Consider the following 12,038-nt stretch of genomic DNA (forward strand, 5'->3'; position numbering starts at 1 on the left):
GTCTACAAATTAAGCTTTTGAAAAGATTAGTGGGTAGCCAATGAAAATAGAAGTAGCACTTCCTTAATTCCACTAATGCAATCGTCAATGAGAATTCAATAAATGTAAGATGTTTCACTTTTCATCAAATTGCAAGGCCACAGAAAGTGCACTCATGCCAAACACAAATCTATGCAAGAACAATAGGGTGATCTCTTCTTGAACTAAGTATGTCGATGGAATTTGTAAACCTGTAGCAAACACCAGAATCAAAAGATTGCTCAATCAAAATAATGCAATAAAAATATTGGCTCCATTGCATTCATAAACACACATTTACAAAAGATAACACACTTAGGAAAGAATCACTACACTCTAAATGAGAGCACTAATAGCATATATTATTGCATCAAAATAAGGGTGACCTATAATGTATATTACATTCCTGAATTTATAGGGAATCATCTCCCCAATTTGTGTTGAGAGAGAGAGATCTCTTTATGCAAATATATGCTTCTAAACTAATAAAACAAATCTATTTATGTACAAACTGACTCTCTAACTAGTGCTTAATAGGACTCAATCCATATTTATATCATTTAATGAATGCATGAGCTTTTATGTGTCTTAAAACAAAGAAAGCCATTAGATGACGTAAGAGTCTCTAGAGATGCCAAGAATAGAAGCTCCACCTTCTCTAGGTGTTTGTAGGAGTTGAACTACCATCAAAATGCATTTTTGATTCATGGAAAGCTCTAAATTTGGAACTAGCAATTAACTATCAGCACACCTCTAAATTTTTCAAAAACTTTAGGTGCACCTTCGAAACTTGGAAGCTCAATTCGCCAAAAAATCGAAGTGCTCAATTTTGAAATTGGTTTTTGGGTTTTTCTTGGACAAGGTCTAAGATAACTTTTTATGTACTTAATTTTCCCATTTTTTATTATTTATACCCTCTTTATAGCCAAACACTTTCATAAGAAGTGCACCTCGAAAGCTTGGAAGTTCAGAAGCTCAATTCGCCAAAAAATCAAAGTTTTTTATTTTGAAAATGGTTTTTGGTTTTTTCTCAAATGAGGTTTGGGATTAATTTTTGTGTACTTACTTTGCCTCTTTTTGATGATTTATACCCTCTTTATAGCCAAATACTTTCATAAGAAGCACGTCTTAGAATCTCAGAAGCTCGGAAGCTCAATTCGCTAAAAAATCAAAGTTCTCTATTTTAAAAATGGTTTCTAATTTTTTCTTAGATGAGGTCTAGGATCACTTTTTGTGTACTTAATTTACCCCTTTATGATTATTTATACCCTCTTTATAGCCAAACACTTTCATAAGAAATGCACCTTGGAAGCTCAATTTGCCAAAAAATCAAAGTTCTATTTTGAAAATGGTTTCTAGGTTTTTCTCAAATGAGTCTAGGATCACTTTTTGTGTACTTAATTTTCCCCTTTTTGATGATTTATAGCCTCTTTAAATTGAAACACTTTCATAAACTTGAACTCTTTCTTCTTCTACCTGAAATTCCAATCCACCTGTGTTGGATCTTGTCATTAATAGTTGCATAAGATGAGGAACTTGTTCTAATTCATGTGTCTAACCTTTGTATCTTTGATCTCTTCTTCTCTCCAACAGCCCAATCCTTTCGGGTCAAAGATAGAGTGATCTAGATTATCCAGAACAATCAAATGTTTGAAACTTTTCCATATCTTTTTTAACAAGATTTTCTAGATCTTTTTAACTGGCTTTTTCAAAGGTCTTTTGCTCAAAATTTCAAGTTGAAACTTTCATCAATCCCTAAAACTAGGTAACCAAAGGCTCACTATTTTAAGGACTAAAATTAGGTTTTTAGTTCTTCTTTCTAATGGTGTAAACAATTTTGAATTTTGAGCTCTAGGTCAAAAGTTATCACCTTGACAAGTTAAGGACGCATTTTTATCTACACAAAGAAGCAAACATTAATTAGCTCATGTTATAGGACCCAAATGAGGACACCCCAGGACTTAGATTGACAAAACTGGGTCAACACTAGTCAAAATAGGTAATTTTCCCCCAATAAGCTAGTTTTTTGCACACTAAAAAATCACCCTTTAACACTCAAATTCTCTAGTTCTAACCTCTGGGTTTCTCAGTTAGAGGACCATGGCTTGGCCCAAACTCTAGGAGAAATTCCCAAAATTACCGAGGCCCTAGACTAGGGATTTAGGAAATAAAAATTTTACTAGGGGGTCCCCATTTTAAGGAGAAATAGTGTGTGCGTTGTGAAACCACAACACTGCTGAGATTTTTTGAATGTTTTGTTCAACTGAAGAAAGTATTATGCATCTTTATATCAACATGAAGGCATGTAAAATCTCTTTTATAGTTAATAAAATTATAGCAACACAAAATTGGCTTAAGTACAAGGAGCCTAGAGATGTTCACATGTTTGTGGATTTTCTTCTTAAAGAATTGAAAATAATGGAAGTAGAAGTACAACAGGTTCTAGTTCGAGGATCTATACAAAAACATTAACGCTCTAATAGAATAGGGAGTACTAATTCTTCTCATAGAAATCAAACATGAGATGATAGAAGTATTCATTAAGCACACAACATGCTCATAACCACTTGTTGGACAGTCATGTTGCAAAGTTGTTCAAGCAAAACATTGAAATTTTTACAAAACTTGACTACACATAGGAATCAATTATTTCAACCATAGAAAAAATGTGTTAAAAGAGCTTACAAGAGTATGTGTGGATTGAAACATTCAACAGAAGCAGATTCCAACAAATTCAATTAGACACACAGTTCTTGAGAGATCCATTAAAGGAAGTTGTTAAAGATGAAACCATCATTGATTTTCTATTAGATGAGGTTTCATGTGTTGCTGCTGCTAAATGATGTTTGGGCCCAATTCCTGTTGAACCTACTATTTTAGATAAGATTATTTATGCAAAGATTACAAAAAACTTAGAGCAAAGTGCAAGTTCATAATTTATAAATTATACTAGCAGTTGAAGGTGAGTTGCTTTGTAGTAGTGATCGTAGTAGTTTAATACTATGTCTGAGGTTGAGTTAGATATATTTTATTTTCTCTAAAATTTTCTATGGGTTTCATTACTATTCAAATGGTTTTGGATATTGTATAGTAAAGATTGTGTTTAAGAAAGGGGTTGGACAAGCACTGATGGGGAATGTTGAAGTTCAAGATGAAATGTGGGAGCCATGTGAATGGCATGGTTGAATAATGTGCACAGACAATCTTGTAAGGCAATGGTTTTTAATTTATTTTCAAAATTTATTAATCCCAAATTTAGAAGGAGAGATAGATTTTTGTTGTTTATATGCCCCAACACTCAAGTCTAAATTGTCTTAAAAACATGTGCCTTTTGAGATTGGAGACCCCTCCTACGTGGGGCCCATGGCTAGTTGAAGGCATGAAAAAGTGATTTTTTACCAAACACATCAACCAAGATGATGACATGGTAGCCAACCAGATAAATCAAAAGCAGACACATAGTGCCTAGGTGGATTAATGGCGAGGTGACACATGCTAGATCATTCCAGGCTTGGCACACTTCTCAAGGTGATGACATGGCAAGGTGGACATGTGTCAAAGAATTTATATGTCACTAGTTATATGATGATTGATGAGGTTTCATGTGACATAATGACAAGTCACTATGTGGAAAACGGGATGAGGTATCAAGTTTCTGATTGCACCACATAGCACAAGATTGATGGTTGTCACTTTGTTGCATTAAGAAGTTGTGAAAAGATTAACCAAAGTGACATGGTGATGTACTAACATGTGGTAGTGGGCCTAGGTGGTCATGTGACAGTTTTGGATAATCAGGTGATGCCACGTAGTAGTGACGTAGCAAAGTGCCCAATAAGATGATGACATGGTGGTGACTGTGCATAGGAGATCAATCAAAGGTTTCCACATGGTGATCTATCAAGTGGTAGGTGGCATTTTGTGGACCAATCGGAGGGTGCTATGTAGCACCCAAGTGGTGATGATAGTGCAAAGACTGACAAATCAAATGGTGACACATGTCAAGCCCAATCAAAAAAGTTTGACCTGGATGCAAAATTGGAGGGAAAGTTGAAAGGTTCATAAAATAAAATAAAATTATTTTGTTTCTAAGTTTGAACATGCATATGATTTTAAATTTTAAAAAATTATATCCAAAAGTTTAGACTTTATCCTAAATGAGATTTTCAACAAAGTTTACGGGCATATCATGCATTTTCAACTTGGAACTTGAAATGAATGCCCTAGGTATGTCATTGAGGCTAGCATAGGACTATCTTATACTGACAGAAAGCTCTTAGAATGAACTTTCCATATTTTCCATTTATTTTTGCACATGAAGTAGTATGTGTGAGATATTAGAGTTTTTTCCAAGGTGCTTTTTTTCAACAACATTCTGGTATGGCAGGTCAAACTTGTTTTCTAGTGAAATGATGAATCTAGTATGTACAAAAATTAGTGGAGATGCAGTTGGTGATGTCTTTTTACCTCCAAGTCAATTTAGTAAAGGATTTATCAGCAATTTAGATGCATATCTGATGTTTTTATCATAATGAGGCTTTCTCATCAGTTAGAGGAGATATTTTGAGTTTATTGAAGCTCAATGATGAGATTACATTCAAATTTTGGTTGTAGAGATAAAAGAGAATATTTGTAGTAGAAAGGGATGGAGATTCAAGTGGATATGTGTCACTTTCAAATCAGATCCAGGATTTATTTCCTCTCTTATATCTTTCTTCTTCTTCTTTTTCTCTAGTTGTTGATGGTTGGTTGTTTGTCCAAATTATTGAGCAAAGCTCTAGCTGTGATCCCACCATTCATTCCTCAGCATTTTCTCTCTCGTATGAACAATAGTAGTAAAGCTAATATAGACATGTCTGTTATATTGAGTTGTTTCTCAGTTATTTACATGCATCATGAATGTATTGTTTAAAAGAAATGAATACAATGAACATAAAACTTCTTAATTTCATTATGATTCAAGTCTCCTATCTCTATTATCTGAAATATTTTGTGGTTTACGAACAAAGGGCTTAAACTTGTTATAACTTCTTAAAGTTGTATGTCTCAATATGCTTTGTTGTTGGAACAAAGAACAAAGTAAATGCTTGATATATTTGATAGGATTGTAGGTTTCATGAGAAGGATATCATGCATATGAGGTTTTTATGAACACTAATGTATGATTCACAAAGTGATAGGATAGACCTAATATCTTGATGTATGGGATATTTCATTGATATCATGGATGTATGTTTGTGATTTATGGAATATCCCAATAGATAAGGGCATTGATTAGCTATAGGATTAGCATGTTCTTGTTGTTACATAGGTGGGTTTTGTTGATATCAAACTTTAATCAATTAAATCTATTTTCCTTTTATGTTGAAGATCTAAAAGGATTCTCACATTCATCTTCTGGATTTCATAAGTTTTTCAAATTGATAGTGCATATCTTTGTCAGTGTATAAGTATAGGAGAAATAAGGGTTTTGTCTTCTTTGTACAGATTTAGATTGTATGCTTTGGAATTGGTACCATATGAATGAATTTGAGGTCTACCTACTTAGGTCTTGTAGAGCCTAAAGTAGAAGGAGTATAGCCTTATATTTGGCCTTGATTTCTAAATAGATATGTTGAAGATAGAAATTATCGACCCCTAGATGTATTTGTTCCTATTGTTGTGTTATTGAAAAGTTATTGATTTAGGAGCCAACGGGAGGATCAACAATCATAGGTTCCTCACCTTTTGATAACACAAAAGGAAAAACAAAAGGCTGAAATGTAGGAGGAGGAACCACACTAGGAGGAGCCATACTAAGAGATGAATCCATACTAATTGAAGGATCCACACTAGGTGGATCAGGAGATGCAAGAGATGATTGGCCATTAGAAATAGAAGAATCAAAATAAATAGGCATAGAAGTTGTAGGGAAAAGACCACAAGGCATAATTAACTCAAAAATATTTTGGTGTTTATATTCTTGATAACAATGGAACATATAATTTGGATGAGTAGGAGAAATAGTAGGAAGATAATGCTAAAATAAATCAAGAGTAGGATAGTTTCAAGGTCTAGAAGGATGATAAAGATTATGATTGATCATCTTAATCTCACTACCATAAGGAAATTTAATACATTGATGGGTAGTAGAAGTAATAGCTTTTATGGTAGTCAACCAAGTTAAAGAAAGCTTCACTTGGAATAGATTGGAAGTGAGAATGACAAAAAAGGTACTATTCACCACTTTACCATAGATCTCAACATTAAAAGAGATGAAACCTTGTAGAGGATACAAGAAACCATTACAATTTTGAATCCAAGTGTTGGTTGAGTCATAGAAATCATGATGTTTTCTCTTATTATAAATTTTTTCCATAGTGATGATATTAACCATAGAAGTAGGATCAACAAGACACCCATAAGAAGTATATTTATCATTTTGAGTAGTAATATATAGAGGGTCATTTGGATCCTTAAACTTATTAGCATCAATGAAGGAGATAGTAAGGGCTCTAGAATGCTTATATTCAGCTTAGGTTTAGTTTGATCATTAGATGCAAAGGGAATATCTTCCTTAGGTGGAGGTGGAGGTTGAACTACATGTTCCACAACATCAATGGTGTCATCATTCTTTGATTGTGAGGTATCATAAGAAACATTTGTTGGAAATGGTCTAGCATCCCTCATAAGATTTGTAAAATGGATTAACCACCTCCTATGGTTCTATAAGACTATTAATTGTATCGAGCATTGACATGTCAATATTTTAGTGCAACGACAACTCTACCCTTTCTTACAATTGGTATCAGAGCTTGGTCACAAGTTCAAATCCTGCAAACCAGAGCAACTGACACCAGGATGGGGATTTTTGGTAGTGGACTAGCATCCCTTATAGGATTTGAGACATGGCTTAACCACCTAATGTGGTTCTATAAGACTATTGGTTGTACTAGACATTGATAGGTTGATCTTTTGGTGCAATAGAAACTCTGGCCTTTCAAACAACATTCACTTCAAGAGGACCAAAAGATGAAGAATTTTAAATAATATTATTAGTAGTATGTTGAGGTAAGGGATTAGTGTAGATTTTAGGATTTTGATCAGGAGGTACTGCAGTGTGTTCCCATTATCATGATCCTCAATAGATAAGACATTAACATCAATCAAATCCTTAATCTTATGTTTCAAGAATAACATGACTTAGTATCATGTCTAGGTTGGTGGTGAAATTGACAGAAAGCTTGAGGATTAAAATGAGGACTTGATGTAGCAGAAAGAAGAATTGGTTTAACAAGAGGAAGTGTAAACATATTAGCACTAACCAACCTAATCATAGTGGAATATACAAACTCAAAGAGAGGATTAAACTTACAATTCATCCCAAAAAAAGGAAGAAGTAGTGGCACTTTGAGATGCAACAACTACTTGATCATCTATTGTATTCATGGGTTTTTTGACCTTGATGTAAATATTAGGTTTGTGAAATTTGTTAGGTTAAGATGTAGAATCACTGTTTTCAATAGGTACAAGACTCAAGAGACATTGGAGTGGTGTTCTCAAACTGACTCACTTATAATTGATAATGATGAAGCACTACACAAAGTTGTGAAAAAGAGGTAAATTTAGTAAGAAAAAGCATATCTCTAATATCCTTTTAAAAAATTCCAATAAACATATGTTGAATATCAATATCAAGCACAGGATAAGAAACTTGAGCATGCAAATGCTTAAATCTACTAATAAAATCAGTCACTTTCTCTTTAAGGCCTTGTTTACAATGCATCAAATCAGTCAAAGAAATAGGACCAATATTTTCTAAATTTGGTGTATGAAGGAATTAGCAATTTTATGAAAATAATCAATAGAACAAGATGGTGAAGAGAAATACCTTTGCAAAGCTTTGTCATTGAAAGTGTGAGAAAACAACTTAGCTAAATCCTATGGTCATGAGCATAGTCACTACATAGAACTTGAAAAGTCTTAAGATGTGTCATAGGCTCACCTTTACCATTATAAGTATCAAGGTGAGGCATATCATCTTGTAAAGGAGAATTGGTATAAATAATGTTAAAAGATAAAGGACAACCCATATCACATGTAGGAACATTAAACTTAGATTGAGTAAAAGAAGAAAATTGTTGTTGTAGAGAAGACATCATTTGAGCAAGATTAAGGATAGTGGAATCATTAGAAGGAATAGATGGAATAGGCACATTTGAAACACTAGGCTGAGTGTATAAATTAACTCTAATGGAAGAAACTAAAGGTGGAACACTCGATCGAACCATAGCAAGAGGATTAGAATAAATGAAAGGAACATTGTTATATGAAGGCTATGAATTTGAAAATGAAGTAGGTGGAACACTCACATGAAAAGAGGGGACAAGAAGACTACTAAGAGCCTTAGATACCTAAATGAAATTAGTCATAAGAGGAGAAACATAAGTGGAATGCTAGAGATAGGAGAACAAATAGGTAGAATGGGATCAAGAGTAGAAGCAAGAGGAGTCATCCCGACTTCAAAATAAACTTGCTTCAAAGGCTTAATATGAGTATGGACAAGGAGAGTAAAACCACATAGAAAAATAGAATATATGAAGGCTATGAATTTGAAAATGAAGTAGGTGGAACACTCACAAGAAAAGAGGGGACAAGAAGACTGCTAAGAGGCTTAGATACTTGAATGAAATTAGTCATAAGAGGAGAAACATAAGTGGAAATGCTAGAGATAGGCAAACAAATAGGTAGAATAGGATCAAGAGTAGAAACAAGAGGATCCATCCCTACTCTAGAATCAACTTGATTCAAAGGCTTAATATGAGTATGGACAAGGTGAGTAAGCCCACGTAAAAGATTAACACAATTTCATCATTACATATTGCTTTGTTAAGAGCATCAAAAGAAAAAATAGTCTCTATATTGTGATTTTGTTGTAAAATTCAATCATTCATTTTATCAATCTCACTAGCAAGGTTATCAACTTGTTCAGGAGGAACTCTTAAAGTCTCTTCTTTATCATTAGATGAGTGGGAAGAGTCATGTTCTATAGAAGGATTACAATCATTAGAAACCATAGGGTCACTAAGTTTTTGAAGAAGAGGAGAAGAGGAATCTAGGTCAAAAAGAGGCATGATTCAAAAAAAATTCCTTACAAGAATACTATAACTAGGACTAAAAGTAGTAAAGACCATACACCAAAAAAGGAAAGAAGACACTAACATATCTAACTTTATGATATGAACTCCAAACCAATACAATGTAAAGAAAGATAGACAGCATGAAAAAAATATATCACACGATAAAGAGCTAACTTTGAAAGAAAATCTAACATCAAATACAAAATGGAAATTTCATAAGTTTGTTTCACCAATAAAGGTGAAAAAAATACACCACAAAATAAAAAGGGGAATCTAACACCACAAAAGAAAGAGTTGATGCATATGGGTTCACCAATAAATGTGTGGGAGGAAATGTAATTCAATGATAAAGCCCTAAGTTCATCACATAACCTACACATACATATACATATAGAGATAGGGAAGATAAGGAAAATAATATTTCCAATCCTAATTATAGAGAACTAGGTCTAGAGATACTAGTGTTAACCATATAGGCAAGGAGCACTAATGAAAACTAGGTCTAGGAAGAATAGGATAAAGATATACAATTCCTCAAAAACTCTCTCTTTGTGTAATAAAAACTAGATATAAGTAGGTATACTAAAATTAAAAAGAGTGTCAAGAATCACACCTTTCAAGTCTATTTTTTTCTTGTTGTGCTGATCAAAATGAGTCGAAGTTGTCATATTCAGGCCTTCAATTATGCAATAGATTAAACCCATAAATCTTTTAGAAAACTAAATCTTTAGGGGCAAAATGGAATCTTCAAGGGTTCAATGTGCTCATGGTGATGGTTTGAAATGTTGATTCTAATTTTTTATTTTTGAAGAAATTCAAAAAGGGTACTCTAATCTACAACATGTTTATCAATTTGATATCTACAACCTTCAATAAAAAAAGGTTTTTGTTGTTGATGGGGGAGTTTCCTTGGCCAAACTTTAGTTTATGAATTAACCTTGAATTTAAATAATTTAAATAGCATGATTGTAAATTAAATGTATGAATTTACCGTACAAATGTCAAATCTCTTGAATTGAATTCAATGTGTTGACTTTACTAATGGATTTGGACCAAGAAGATGAAGATGAGTGGATGTAGAAGATGTAACAAAAGATATTGAATGGGTTGAAGAATATATTTAAGATAAACTCCTTCAATTTCTTGAATTCTTTAAATCATTTATCTTAAATGGAGGAATTCTTGAATGGATGCTTGAAGGATTGAATGCAAGTGCACTTGAGAACTTGAATTTACAAATGCTTGAGCACTTGAACACTTGGTGATTATAGGACTTCCTATGAATGGAAATTGATTGTGGATTAGAAATGGAGAAAATAGAAGATTTAATATAGAGCTATGAATTAACTAACGCCTACATGCCAACCAACCTAGAAGTTAACACTTGAACCTCTTGGAACATGGAACCCATAAAGGGAGACCAAAATAAGGAAGCATCAAGGGTGCACTATGTCCCTAATTATCCCATCAGGGAAAAACCACATACTATATTGGCTCATTAGGGGTGGACTACACCACTACTATCTTGGGGCTCCAAGATAGATCTTAGAATCCATAAACAAAATCTAAATTTTGAGGAAATCTTGTTTCAGTGCAAGGGGTAGACTTCAAGTGGATACATGGATGAAAGAAAGGACCTAGGGTAAATAGATACTACCTTAATATTAACACCATGAAATAGGATCTTTATTAGGTTTTACCCCAATTCCATCTAGGAGAAAAGATATAAAAGGGAAGAAGAGATGAAAAGAGAAGGGGATTGATGATCTCACATTTAATAGGTAATAAACCCTCATTAAATTGGATTACTTCCAATTTAAGATGGTATAGTATTATTATTTTTGTATGTACCCTTGTGTGGTCTAATTGGATGCTTGTAACATGGTAGCATTGATTCTTTTTGGTCTATGTGGTGTTGGCCCAGAAAGACTCTTCTTGGTATCTCTTATTTTCTTTTTCATCCATTGTGTTTAAGTTCTACTTCCTTTGGGGAATGATGATAATTTATGCTTGATATGATATTATATTTGACCATATGATCATACCAACCCCAAAGTTAGTATATCCCTTCGTGTTGTCCCATTTTTTCATGTGGTTATTTCCATCGAAGTGTTCTCTCTTGGGGAGATTTCATAATGGGAATGTTCTAGTGGATTCATGTGTGCTTCTATTAAATTTATTTATACCATTAAGGAGTTTGAAATTAATTTAATGTTAATTCATACACTCTTCTCCTTTTTTCACTCATGCACTTTGATAGTTTCATTTCCTCTATTGAACTTAACAATTCATGGGGCCTCAATATTTGTTCTTTTGGATCTCTCTTTGGACTATTGATAGTCTAGGAGGCCCTATCCTTGACTTTGATCCCTCTTTGGATTATTAATAGTTTGGGAATTCTAATCATTTTTTAATCCTTCTATGTACTATTGGTAGTCTTGAAAGTTTTATTGTGTTTTAGATCTCTTAAGGACACATGCATATGTACGTTTGATTTGTCTTTTCAATTCTTATTTTTAGGAAAATGGATTTCCCTTGATGATGAGTCATTTTTATGAATTATCTAGTATTCCACACATAATTTATAGACCATTAAATTCATATTTTATGGGTTAAATAGAATGCCACACACTTTCTAGGTCATTCAATGCCATCTTTTGTTGTAGCACACATTTCCTTTTTTTTATGTAGTTCATAACAAGGAATACAGTACTTATTGGGTGAATTGAATACAATTTTTCTTGTTAATGACATATATCTTGTGGGTTTGGATATAATGTATGCTCAAATTAATTGATGGTGTTATGGTTTATTCATATCTTTAGTCATGATAAGATCATCTCTTTCTTTTTGATCTACTATACCATGAGTTTAGGAAATTCATACTCCCACAAAGGTTGG

At 33.2% G+C, this 12,038-nt stretch overlaps 1 pseudogene; it reads left to right on the forward strand.

The window, feature by feature from the left end:
- LOC149561139 (vacuolar protein sorting-associated protein 51 homolog pseudogene) overlaps positions 1-2,954 on the forward strand; it is a 58,754-nt pseudogene extending 55,800 nt beyond the window's left edge.
- The last annotated feature ends 9,084 nt before the right edge of the window (positions 2,955-12,038 follow it).

Source organism: Cupressus sempervirens, chromosome 4 (assembly GCF_028749045.1).
Source record: "Cupressus sempervirens isolate cs-2001-9-10 chromosome 4, ASM2874904v1, whole genome shotgun sequence".
In the NCBI taxonomy this organism is placed as follows: Eukaryota; Viridiplantae; Streptophyta; class Pinopsida; order Cupressales; family Cupressaceae; genus Cupressus; species Cupressus sempervirens.